The following is a 13,954-nucleotide window of genomic DNA, read 5'->3' as shown; positions in this document are numbered from 1 at the left end:
ATTGAACTTTAAGAAACTTGAGGTTTCGACGTCGAGTGGTACGCTCAGCTTGATCAAGAATACGCACAGGGTTTTCTCGGTAGGAAAGGTTATCTTGGAGATCAAGCATTTCATGGTCCACTTCACGGATAGGATCCGAAAAGCAACGCCTGAGTTGCGAGACGTGGAAAACATCATGAACCTTGGAAAGATGCGGAGGATGTTTCAACTGGAAGGCAACTTCTCCTTGTTTGGCAAGAATGCGAAAAGGACCAATGTAACGAGGAGCCAACTTGCCCTTGATACCGAATCGATGGGTACCCTTCAAAGGTGTAACCCGAAGGTAGGCCTTCTCGTCAACTTCAAAGGTCACAGCCTTATGATGACGATCATATTGGCTCTTTTGACGAGACTGGGCTGTTTTCAACTTTTCACGAATAATGCAAACCTGCACTTCTGCATCCTAGATCATATCCGGGCCAAAGAGTTGCCTCTCTCCGGTTTCTGACCAATTAAGAGGTGTTCGACATCTTCGTCCATAGAGAACTTCAAAAGGAGCTTTGCCCAAGCTTGATTGATAACTATTGTTATAGGCAAATTCGGAGAATGGAAGGCACTTCTCCCAATTCATACCGAACGATATAACACACGCTCGGAGCATATCTTCTAGGACTTGATTCACTCTTTCTACTTGACCACTTGATTGAGGATGGAAAGTAGTACTAAAAGATAAGTGAGTCTTCATAGCATTCTGAAAACTCTCCCAGAAGCGAGAAGTAAAGATACTTCCCCGGTCTGAGTTAATCTCTAGAGGAACACCATGAAGAGACACTATCTCGGAGATATATAACTCTGCTAGCTGGCTAGCTGTTATACTCTCATGAACTGGAAGGAAATGAGCTACTTTGGAGAGACGGTCAATGACCACAAAGATAGCATTATTTCCTTTCTTCGTCTTGGATAATCCGGTAATGAAATCCATACTAACTTTATCCCATTTCCATTCAGGAATAGCTAAAGGTTGAAGGGCGCCAGCAGGCCTTTGATGTTCTACCTTAACTCGACGACACACGTCGCAGTTAGCAACGAACTCAACAATTTCTCTGTTCATCCTAGTCAACCAAAACCTCGGGCGTAGGTCCTGATACATCTTAGTACTACCAGGATGAATGGTGAAAGGAGAATAATAAGCTTCCTTAAGGATTAACTGCCCTAGATGTGGATTCTTAGGAACCACTAGACGACTCTGAAAGAACACAACACCTTGATCATTCATGGAGAATTCATTAGTGTTTCCGCTAATAATATTCTCTTTGATCCGTGATATACCCTTATCACGCTTCTGGCCAGCTATGATTTGATCCTTAAGAGTAGGCTTCGCCACCAGGGTAGAAAGGAATCCTTGAGGTATAATATGAAGATTTAACTTCTGAAATTCCTCATAGAGACGTGGTTGACCTCGTTGTAGCATCAAAGTGTTACAATAAGACTTACGACTTAGTGCATCAGCCATAACATTGGCCTTCCCCGGGGTGTAAGTTATCCCTAAGTCGTAATCTGTGATCAACTCAACCCACCATCTTTGCCTGAGATTCAAATCCAGCTGGGTGAAGATATATTTCAGACTTTGGTGATCGATGAAAATTTCGCAACGATTACCAAGAAGTTAATGTCGCCAGGTTTCGAGTGCATGGACTACAGCTGCAAGCTCAAGATCATGTGTGGGATAATTATCCTCATGTGGATGCAACTTTCGAGATGCGTATGCAATCACATAACGATCTTGCATGATAATGCAACCTAATCCTTGTCGCGAGGCGTCGCAGTAGATAACAAAGTCCTTAGAGAAATCTGGTGGTAGCAACACACGTGCAGTAGTATGGCATCTTTTCAGTTCCTGAAAACTATGCTCACACTGTGGTGTCCATTCGAACTTTTTATCTTTCTTGAGGAGTTCAGATAGGGGCTTTGCAACCTTGGAGAAATTCTCGACAAAGCGGGGACAGTAGCTCGCTAGACCAAGAAAACTCCTAACTTGCTTAACCGATTTAGGTTGAGTCCAATCAAGGACAGCTTGAACTCTCTCGGGATTGACAGTAATACCCTTACTAGAGATTACGTGACCTAGATAGGTCACTTCTGGTAACCAAAATTCACATTTTGAAAACATGGCATAAAGGAGATGCTCTCGAAGTTTCATCAATACCAGCATTAGATGCTCGACATATTCTTGTTCGTTCTTCAAGTAGATGAGAATATCGTCGAGGTATACTACGACGAATTTATCCAAATACTACGTGAAGATCGAATTCATCAAGCGAGAGAAGGTGGCTGGGAAATTGGTTAAACCGAAGGACATGACGGTGTACTCATATTGGCCATAACGAGTGACAAAAGCCGTTTTTGGAATGTCCCCGTTCTTGATCTTGATTTGATGGTATCCCAACCTCAAATCCATTTTTGAGAAGACTCAGGATCCAGCGAGCTGATCATATAGATCGTTGATCCTGGGGAGCGGATACTTGTTCTTTATGGTGACCAGATTAACTGGTCGGTAATCTACAACCATCCAATCCGTTCCGTCTTTCTTCTTGACGAAGAGGATCTGACAAGCCCAAGGAGAAGAGCTAGGACGAATGAAACCTTTATTCAAGGCCTCATCTAGTTGCTTCTTAAGTTCGGCTAGGTCCAGGGGTGCCATCTTATATAGTCTTCTGGCTAGTGGAACGGTTCCCGGATAAAGATCTATCACAAACTCTACATGTCTGTCAGGTGGAATTCCTCGCAGTTCCTGTGGAAAAACATCCGGGAAGTCACGGACTACCGGAATGTCTTGAAGTTCCGGAAGAGGGTTGGCATTGAGGGAATAGAGTTGGCATTTGGCAACTCGAGTAGAGACATTGACTATCTCACCCGAGGGATGGGTAAGCTGAACATTTTTAGAATGAGTATCAATCTTGGCATAGTGAGCTGATATCCAGTCCATACCAAAGATGATTTTGATATCCGAAGATTTCAGGGCTATCAATGATGCTAGAAAAACTAGCGTGTCTACCAGAATTTCATTGTCATAGGTTATCCTAGAGGTTTGCCACTTACTACCAAGGGTTTGGACAACCAATGGGATTGGCATATCACAGAAAGACATGTTATGCAACTATGCATAACTTTGTGAAATAAAGGAATGAGAAGACCCAGTGTCAAAAAGAACATACGCTGGCTGATGATTAACAAGGAGCGTACCTAGTATGTCATCGGGATCCTCTGCAGCTTCTTCTGCCGAAACATAGTTCACATGGCCACGTACAGGAGTTGGCTTCACATAATAAGCTTTGCCCGACTTGCCTTGCCCAACGGACTTTCCGGGTTGCTTGGCACCCACATTGTGAGGACACTCTTGGGAATAGTGCCCTGGTTCTCCACACTTGTAACAAATCACTTGATTGGCACGTGGTGCAGCATTGCTAGCTGGACGACCATAGGTGTTTGCTGGAGGGTTGGTCTGATTCGTCTGAGGTGCCACATAGGAAGGCCTCAGAGTGTATCTTGGCGGCAAAGAACTGTTTGGAACCCACGGCCTGCATTTTGGGAACGCGGAACCCGATGACGAGCTAAAGTCACCTGAATGCTTCTTCGTGGCTTCATAGTCGGTATGACCAGTCTCGGCACTGATCGCCTTGTTGACCAGGGCTTGGAAGCTTGTACATTCGTGGAGGCGCAAATCACGACGAAGCTCAGGGCTCAGACCCTTACGAAATCTTGCTTGCTTCTTGGCATCAGTAGACACCTCCTCTGTTGCCTAGCGGGCGAGGTTACCGAACTCGCGGCTATAGGCATCCATGGTCAACTTCCCCTGGGTGAATGCATAGAACTCCTCTCTCTTTCTGTCCATCAGGCCCTCTGGAATATGGTGCAGACAAAAGGCTGCACTAAAGCCTGCCCATGTGGCTGCTGGTTCAACAGGACGCATAGCTTCAAAGATCTCCCACCACAAATTGGCGGGTCCTTCCAGAAAGTACGCCGCAAAGGACACCTTGTCGGCCTCAGAAACATTCACAGAGCGAATCTTGCGTGATATACTACACAACCAATCATCAGCGTCGAGGGGATCGATGGCGTGATGGAACTTTGGAGGATTCAGCTTCACAAAGTCATTGAGGGACACAACAGCATTCCTAGGCTGACGAGCCGTATTTTGCTTTCTCTCTGCCTGAAGCATAACTTCCGCCAGAGAGGGCAGGTGAGGCAGTTCCTCCTGCGACGCTTGACTACCCTCGCCTTGCTCATGAGCAGGGACACGGTTCAACCTGGTGAATACCATCCTGACAAACAAACTCACAGCTTAGACCAATATCAACATCAATACTAGCTATGGATTAAGAATGCACTGGACACATGGTATGCGGAAATGAATATCTGAACAGCATGGTAACAAGCAACTGCTATCATACACACCATTACATAGTTCAGTACAACCTTAACCAAAGAGCAAACTACTGAAAACATGAAACTACTCATCAGAGGCTTCCAAGCTTCCTATACATTATTTATCTATGCCTCTGGAATTCATTTCACGACACAAGCATACTTCACAAGTCACACAGGACTGTGAAAGTACAGCTACTACCATATCATCCTTCCACTCTCGGTTCAGGCATCGTCATAGAATATCTCATAAAGGTTGCCTCCATGGCCTGGAAGCTCAACCTGCGGATCAGGAAATACTCCAGCTTGAGACCCCTGGGATCGATAAGGACACGGGTGTGGCCTTGGTCCCCTGACTGGTGGTAGTAGAGGTCCCCGAAGAGGGGTGACTCCTCCTATAGCAGGCTAGTCAACATGAGCCGGAAGATGGGTCCTAACAGGGTTCAACATCTCCATTTCTCCATACCCTATCTGGACTACAGGTGCCACCTGCGTCAAAGCCGTCCATAGACGGGCACGTGTAGCATAGAGCTCCATACGAAGGGCACGAGCATCCCTGTCTCTATTCTCTAGCATCTCAGGAGTGGACTGCAGCAGCGGACCCTCCATAGAGGAATCAAAGTAGACCCCACCGAGTTATCCTTCTTCATCTGGCTGAGAGGCAGGAACATAGCAGAATTCTGAATTCTGCAGCAGTGCATGTCTAGCCCTCATGATGGTCAGCATTGAATAGGCAGCATCTTGTACTGCCATGTCAACAATGAACCCCAATCCGTAAGGCCAATGGATCGGTTCCTCAGCTCCAGGGTAATCTGGGAATACCCTAAAAGTGCGGAGATACTGACTCTAGTTAAAATCTCGGTACTGCTCCTCCACTGTGTACTCTGGGTACCAACAGTAACCGGACACTGACATCATCGTGACTACCATGGTCGTATGACCCGGCACATCAATGCACATAGTCAGATGAACCACCTGACGAGAAGGACGACCAGGCTGTTAGAGCTCCAAAGACAAAATTTGGCAGCATAACGGCTGTAAATGCTCAAAAACAATTTTGAGACAACCCATAAAATAGGATAGTGTAACCACTCAATGATCAAGTTCAATTCTCTGATCATCAAAACTTACTTCCTTTTCCTAGGGATAAAAGAAACCCGAAATAACTCTCGACCCGTTGTCCTGTAATCTACCGATCAGAAACACGAGCCTAAGAGAAAGTAAGTAACCTAGTCCTTAATCCCCGCAGAAAAGACGAGGATGACCATAATAGAATAACTTGACAAGAGAAACAAGAATCTTACGTTCCCTTCCACAAATAATTATCTTATATATAACTAAAGCAATTCTACATTCAACATTCGACCAGTTTGGCTTAGTAATCCTACAGTCAGTCAGGCTCTCATACCAACGCTGTCGGGACCCCGATCCTAAGCCATAGGAACCCAGCCTGTAACACATCACATATCTTTGCGGTCTCACGCACGGTTATTCCCACGGCTGCAGCCTTACCTTAGCCGGGACCGTTTGCGCCTTTTGACTCACGTATGCAATTGTGTCGCTAGCAATCCAATGACAAAGAACCCGAATTGACATGTCTAGTCATAAACCAAAGCGGCAGTTCCACACAGGGACAGTCATACCTGACCCAACAAAGCAGGTGTCGATCACCAACGAATGTAGATGAGTTGTAGCAAGCTACAAGGACTCCATTACATCGCGTGACATTTCCCCAAAGGGACAGACACAACAGCAAAGAAGACCACATGCCAGTCAACCCATGTGTCCGGAGGAGTAGCGAACTACCATGGCTCGTTGGAATCACAAAGGGGCATTTCCGTGTAAGGAGTGCTACTAAAGCCTAGGGCTAGGTGTTCGAACCCCAGACATATCAAGTACAACACACGTACGCATGGCATACCGATATGTATAGATACATCGATGGCATCACAACATAACCATAAACATAAAAACTTTATTTAGAAGGCTCGGAAGAGCCACACACATGATATTACAAGGTAGGAGTCTCACGACCCATCATCATCAAGTCAGACACACAATTCTTACAAGCCAGCGGAAGATTTAAATTGTCTGACTACAGACAGATGGAAAGATAAATGCACATGGCCTGACTATCTACAGACCCATCCTAGGGCCAGATCGTAGCTGGGATACCAGCTACTCGTCGTCGTCGATGTCTAGGTAGACCCCTCCATTAGGGTCATTAACAACTTCTGCAACAATTTATTAAGCAAACATGAGTACAAAAGTACTCAGCAAGACTTTAGGATAAACTATCTACTCAAGAAATGTATCAATGAGGAGTTGTGGGGTTTCATGCAGAAAGCCAGCATTTGACTCGTGGCTAGACAACTTGCATTTTTAAATAGTTTTGACAACTTTGATTTCTCGCAAACGAGTCCACTAACACCACAACAATACTCCATCGTGGAATCATTCCGTCTCCATACGGAAATGTCGTCCACGACACTAACGCTTATCTTGACAATTTTATGAGTAGCCATTATAGTTATCTATGAACAACATATGTTTCCAAGTAGTCCATATCCGCGGACGCGGCTATTCGAATAGATCATAACCCTGCAGAGGTGTACTTCTTCAGACACGCTCTCGCCACTTATCGCCATGTGCATGTCATGCACCTCGGCAACCTTCAAGCGCAAGCCCAGCGAGGGAGTCGGCCACGACCGTTAACCACGCTAATACTTGGTCCATGTCTATCGCCTATCTCAGGGTAACCCGCACGGAAGTCCGGCCGAGGTTTCCGCCATGGCCCCAAACGATGTGCGCAGGGTTCCCAAGCCCACCATCCGAGTGCCACTTGGTACACCGTGCCACTGCCTACCGCATCATAGCCCACCTCTAAGGTCAGCGCTACGCACGGCCTCCAGCACTATAAACACCAGAAACTACTTAAAACTCCTGGACCAAGTACTAAGCGATTAATAAGTCGAGCGGGGTCATATTTCAGGGCCCAACATGTGGTAGTATCTCGTCTTGGATTAAATACACGAAACTCAGTTCCTAAGGACGGTTCCAATGAAACAACCCGCCATGTACTCCTACATAGCCTTTCACCGGTACCTTTACCAAATCAGGTTCAACACAAAACCTTTACTTACTGAACACATTCTCACAATTCTGTTCATCACCCAGATGAGACACCATACACAACTCTAAGCATAGCATGCATAGCAGGATAAGGCACATCATGGCTCAAGCATCTACCAAGTATGCTAGGTTGCAAGGTTCAGCTATTTACTGTGACAAAGACAGGTCATGCAAAGGAAGTGGGTTCAACAAACGTGGTAAAAGCAGTGAAAGCATTTGTCCTAATGCAAGAAATAAGAGCAGGAGCGAGAACATGGGATTTATCGGGATGATCAAAATGGTTGCTTGGCTTGTTGCTCGGCGTAGCTTAGGTTTTTTTTATTGTTCTTCTATTTATGTTTTCGATTTTATTTGATGATTTTTTTCTATTTATTTTGGCTTCAAAAAGCAATTCAAAAATTAGTTTGAATAGCCCTGAGTGTTAGTTGGAATATTCCCAACTACTCCTGAGGTTTGCAACATTTTTGAAACTTGAAAATATTTGAATTCAAATTTAAGTTTGAATTCAGGGGCTTTCTGAATTAAAAATAAATGCCAAGGGTGTTTTGAAAATATTTTTCTCCCCTGATAAATTGTTTTCAATATTTATCAGAAATATTGAACTTTTAAGAAGGCCATTTTGGGTTCATTGATTTTGGCAAGATTTGAATTTCCTTTGAATAAGAAGTGGCTAGGGTTTTTGGTTTGAGTTTCACCACTTCTTTGGAGTTTGTTTCAAATTCTTGAATGCAATGGAAGAAAACATGAGCAAAAATACTAAACCCTGGTTAGGGATCCAGGGATATGACAGAATTGCAACACCACCACCACATGCTATTAATACTGATATGTCGCAAATAATTGATGATGCTACCTTCGTTTTCAATGATGCTTATGATGATGCTAGTACCTTGGTTGATGATACTATGACATTAGGTGAATTTCTTGATGAACAACTTGCTAGAGCTAAAGTAACTGAGCATGCTGAAATTGATGATACTATTGAAACTGATAAAGTCTTTGCTACTGAAAGTATCTGAAGGTTATGTTATGGATGAGTAAATTGCAAGAGACTTTATTGCTTGCGGGGATAGAGAAGATCTTAAGAAACTACTATGAATATTGAAAGAAAATCCTTGAATGCTAGAATGAAATATGATCCTAAGTTTTCTACTTCACCTATCTTTGTTACCGATAAGTATTATGAATTCTGTGTTGACCAAGAGATAATTACTTTGGTTGAATCTCATCCTTTTCATGGCTACGAAAATGAAACCGTTGTGGCACATCTCAGAAAGCTAAATGATATAGCCACCCTATTTACTAATGGTGAGAAAATTATCTACTACTATATCCTCAAATTATTTACGTTCTCATTAAAGGGTGATACTAAGATTTGATACAATACTCTTGCTCCTGGTTGTGTGCGTAGTCCCCATGATATGATTTCTAGTTCTATGAAAAATGTTTTCCTTCTCATAATAAACAAGAAGCCTTATAGGAAACATTTAACTATGTGCAAATTGAAGAAGAGGGTCTCCCACAAGCTTGGGGGAGGCTTCTCCAATTACTGAATGCTTCGCCTGATCATCCTCTTAAGAAAAATGAAATACTTGATATATTTTATAATGGACTAACCGAAGCTTCTAGGGACCACCTGGAGAGTTGTGCTGCTTGTGTTTTTGGGGAATGAACTGTCGAACAAGCTGATCAAGTCTTGACTAATATATTAAAGAATTTTGGTGAATGCACACTTCCTGAACCACTTCCTAAGCCTACTCCAAAGAAGAGAGGTATCTTATTCCTTAGTCGTGAAACTATGTGAGAGGAAAACAAATGTATGAAGTACAATGGCATTAAAGCTAAAGAGGTCAAGAATTTACCACCTATCAAATAAACACATGGCACTACAAGAAATATGCTCATACATGATGTTTTTTAAGACGCCGTTGATGAATTCGTCGTAAATCTATGACGATTTCATCCGAGATTGTCGTAAACCGTTTGAGGCGATCAAATCTACATACAAATTACGACGATGTGAGTCAAAAACGTCGTAACCGCATAAGATGAGATCGTCGTAACTTTTACGATGATTATAAAAATGTCGTAACATGTTCTAACTATGTTGACATGTCACTCGTGGGTCCATTCTATGTCACACGCCAAACCCGCCTGGTTTGTGAAGCAACCTACTATTCTGTCATTCCAAAAATTCTCAAAAAATTCGCATAAATACTTTGGATGATATATTCCTAAAATATGTGAAAACCCTTCCTTCCGTAGTTCAAAAATAATTCAGCAATACTCATTTTCCTATTTTGTTCGGAATAGCACTTTGGAAGGAAGTGCAATTTCTATTTCTTTGATTACCCTCATATTTTTTGGGTACCCAAATCATTGCCTCATGAAAATGACGCCGAGGCTAGAAGCCGCCAGATCTATCACCGAAGAAGCTGCGGTTCCCTCATTCGTCAATCCAAGAGGGTACAAAAAATTAGAAGTTATAAAAAAATGGAAAACACAATTACATGAGCTGGATTTTTATTGGTGGAAACGTTTGTACCATGGATCGATGACGTGGCACATATCCATCCATCCACCTATCGAACCCACATATCCATCCATCCATCCATCCATTCATCTAGAGAAAAGAAGAGGAAAAAGAGCCCGTGAGAGAGAGAGCTCACCTAGCTCCACCAAACGCCACCTCCCTCTTTGTCTTGTCTCGTGACCTATCCTCTCCCCCACGAACTCCTCTCCCTTGCCGCCACCGCCTGCCTTGTCCGCCTATTCTAGCGAGCTACGACGACGGGAAGCACTCCCCCGAGCTCTCGACGCTCCATGCCTCCTTCCCTTCCGGCCAGCATCTACCCCCCCCCCCCCCCCCCCCCCCCGCGTGCGAGGTGGCTAGCTAGGGTTTCGGCATGCATCCCTAACAGACCGTGCCCCCTCCCCTCATCTCCTTCGCCCCTCTCGTAGCACCGCGCTGAAGGGCCACCCGCGAGCGCCGCCGCAGATCTAACACCGCGCATCTCTCCTGCACCTCGTGCCGCCGTGCAGATGTCGACGACTTCTTTGACAGCTGCGACCCAGGTGAGTTGCCCCCCAGATTGGATGGATATGGTTGCCGCCGCCGGGCGGTGGGATCCGGACGGACGGGGATTGACTGGATCGGCCTGGGTTTTGTCTCTCTCTGCCCGCAGATAAGGAGAACCTCTGCCTCTACGGCCACCCCGACGGGACCTGGGAGGTGTCGCTGCCGGCGGAGGAGGTGCTGCTCGAGCTGCCAGAGCCGGCCCTCTACATCAATTTTGCCCGCAATAGCATGAACCGCCGCGACTGGCTCTCCCTCGTCGCCGTCCACTCTGACTTGTGGCTCCTCTCTGTCGCCTTCTTCTTTGGCGCGCCGCTCAGCGCCAACGAACGGTAATTTCACTGCCCCTGCCCCTCCTCCTCCATTACCCAGTTCGATTTACTCTTAGCTTGGTGCCTTGGACGATCGGGAAAATATTTGCTTTAGCTTTGAAATTACCTATCTGCCCATGAATAAAGCCATCCTCGCTCTGCTGCTGCTAGTAGTACTACTACTACTATCTCGCTTTTATTTACCGTGTCTGAAGCAAAGTAAAAATGCTCTCACAAGGAATCCAATATTAGTAGTATTTTTGTTTTCTCACCACCGCAGATAATGACTCTTTCCACTCTGGAGAATGTTCGACCATTGGTGCTTGCATAAACCCATCCAAGACCTTACCACCTTCCAAGGTGCGTGTTTCTCATGTGGATTTTCAGAACTGAAGTACACAAATGACATGTCGCATTCTTAAAGAAAACGTTCATCTTGGAGTATCCCAGTTTGACTATTGCCACATATCCCGGGGCATTGCTGATAAGCAAAATCTGGATGGAACTTGGGTGATGAATGCAGGTCTTGTTGAGTACGTAGAGAGGACAGTGAGATTAGAGAGGTCACGGGCACCGGACAGAGCAGTCTATCTTGTTGGCGAATCCATCGGAGTGTGCATTGCTCTCGCTGTGGCAGCACGGAACCGAGACGTCGATTTGGTCCTCGTCCTAGTCAAACCAAGTGTTTCTTCCATCAACCATGGTTACTGCATTGCTCTGTTCTTTCTTTTGGTGATAGTAACTTCTTACAAACCAATCTGTATTTTTGCATCTTCAGGGACATCTTTCCACACGTCACAGCTGCAGTCTCTCTCAGCATTCCTGGATTTGGTCCCTGATCCATTCCATTTAAGCACCACACAGTTCCTAAATTTCCTCACAGGTTTGGCACCATCTCCGTGAACAGCGAGCTGAATTTTAATATGGATACTTGCTCGCCTTGTACTAGTTTTAAGTGAGAAGAATAACGATCATATACAGAGTGTCAAATCAGTGACCTGTTCAAAAAAGAACCAAATCATCAGTGAATGAAAATACAACATATACATGGTTTAATTTTGTATGCACTTAGTACACATATTGTTTTCACCTTGAATGTTAGGCGATGACGAAAACGATGGTGTCTTGCACCAAAGCACGTTCGGTGTGTTCGACAAATCTGTCCAGGAGGTGACATCAGATATCATATCACACACAGCCTTTGGAAGTAGCTACAAGTTAGGAATGGAAGCCTTCTATGCCCATAAAGAGCTCCAGGCAATCGCCGTATCCAATTTAGTTTAGTCCCTCTGTGCTGTTATGATGCTTATGCTATATGGTACTGAGCTGGCGCATAAATATCTAGCACAGTGACACCAGAAAGGCACATCCTACACAGAATTTGTATGTGTTTTCATAGCTTTCGTGTTCTTGGTATAAATAGTACCGTAACTTGATATATGTCCAAATTAATAGACCACAGTCTTGTAAGACGATGATGGAACACAAGGAATTGTTTAGCTGTTTTGTGCCACAAACATATTGTATGCCTGTTGCTTTTCAAACTCTTATCTTCTTATATCCTTTTGCAGCGTGCATGCCTACATCGTCTTCAAAGATGAGCAGTGTGCGCGGACAGCTTTATCTCATAATATGGCACTGGTGTGTTCCTTGTCTTACAAGTTACAATCAATAAGAAATTACTTCATAAAGCTTAAGTACTGTACATCTTTAAAAAAATTCCGTGTCATGTCTTATATCTAATAATACAATATACATATATCTAAAGGTCAGGAGGCCGGGTACGAGCGGCGGACGCTGGGGGCGGCGCCCGCGCCTCTGCGGACAGCGGCAGTGGAGACCCCGTCCGCGTCCGCTTCGCGCCGTCGCCAACCGGCGGCGCCCGCACGGTGCTCTTCAACTACCTCTTCGCCCGCAAGTTTGTCCTCCGCGTCGAGGACACCGACCTCGAGCGCTCCACCAAGAAGTCTGAGGAGGCCGTCCTCACCGACCTCTCGTGGCTCGGCCTCGACTAGGACGAAGGTATTTACCATCACCCACATTTCACCCTGGCAGGGTTCTTCTGAGGTGACCGAGGGATACCTGATGACTAGAGTTTAAGAACAAACTCCTACTCTGGATTGTGTTTGCTTATTCAGCTGAATTGGAGTAGTTAATCACTAGAGTAGCAGAGTATAATCTGTTACCTGCAAAATGGTGTGCTCATATTTGTACCTGTTTAGGCCCGTACATTGATGGCGACTTCGGCCCTTACCACCAGTCGGATCGCAATGCTGTGTACAAAGAGCATGCCCAGAAGCTAATGGAGTGGTGCTGTTTATCGATGCTTTTGCTCTAACGAGGTATCTCGATCTCATCCCAAGATCTCATCCCAAGGTACAGGAATAAGATGAGGGCTGCGCCCTGAATTGTTGGTGATTTTTCAGGTGTGTCGTTCGGGAAGAACTCGCGTGTGCCGAGGTACCACGTGGAGTACCACCCCGTCGATTTGCCATACCACCCGGTGAGTGAGTAGTTGACTCCTGACGAGTCCTCATTCTGTTCTTCCAGCTGCACGAAAACATGTGTTTTTCGTCTGTTCTGAATTCCTGGGTTTAGCTAGTAAGAATTCAAGCCAAATAAGATGATATACTACCAAGAAATAATAATCAGTCCATGACATGTTAAATGTATGTAACTAGCTAAGATCCCAAAAGAGTGGGGAATGGCAAGAGGAACTACATATCCTCTGTTTCTCAAACAGGGGAATATGTTATTGTATTCACATGTTTCTACTAAGTCATGTGTATCCCATGCCATTGTCTTGTCGTTAGAAATCCTAAATTTGGGTCTTTCTTTTACCTAAAGTCCTTGCTGCAGAGGTTGCTGTTCGACAAACCTACTTGCTCGAGCTAATTGTAACTGTTAACGAAAGATACTTACCGTTCTTCTACAGGAGAATGGCCAGGAGTCTGAACCAATGAATGACCATGAGGGGAGATATTACACATGCTACCTACCAGTCAAAGAAACCAAGACCATGAAGTCGATT

At 44.8% G+C, this 13,954-nt stretch overlaps 1 pseudogene; it reads left to right on the top strand.

Annotated features, from left to right (window-relative positions):
• Nucleotides 1–12,028: 12,028 nt before the first annotated feature.
• LOC123450486 lies at nt 12,029–13,434 on the top strand (annotated as a pseudogene).
• The last annotated feature ends 520 nt before the right edge of the window (nt 13,435–13,954 follow it).

This window comes from Hordeum vulgare, chromosome 4H (assembly GCF_904849725.1).
Source record: "Hordeum vulgare subsp. vulgare chromosome 4H, MorexV3_pseudomolecules_assembly, whole genome shotgun sequence".
In the NCBI taxonomy this organism is placed as follows: Eukaryota; Viridiplantae; Streptophyta; class Magnoliopsida; order Poales; family Poaceae; genus Hordeum; species Hordeum vulgare.
This window is presented reverse-complemented; position numbering and strand designations above follow the sequence as displayed.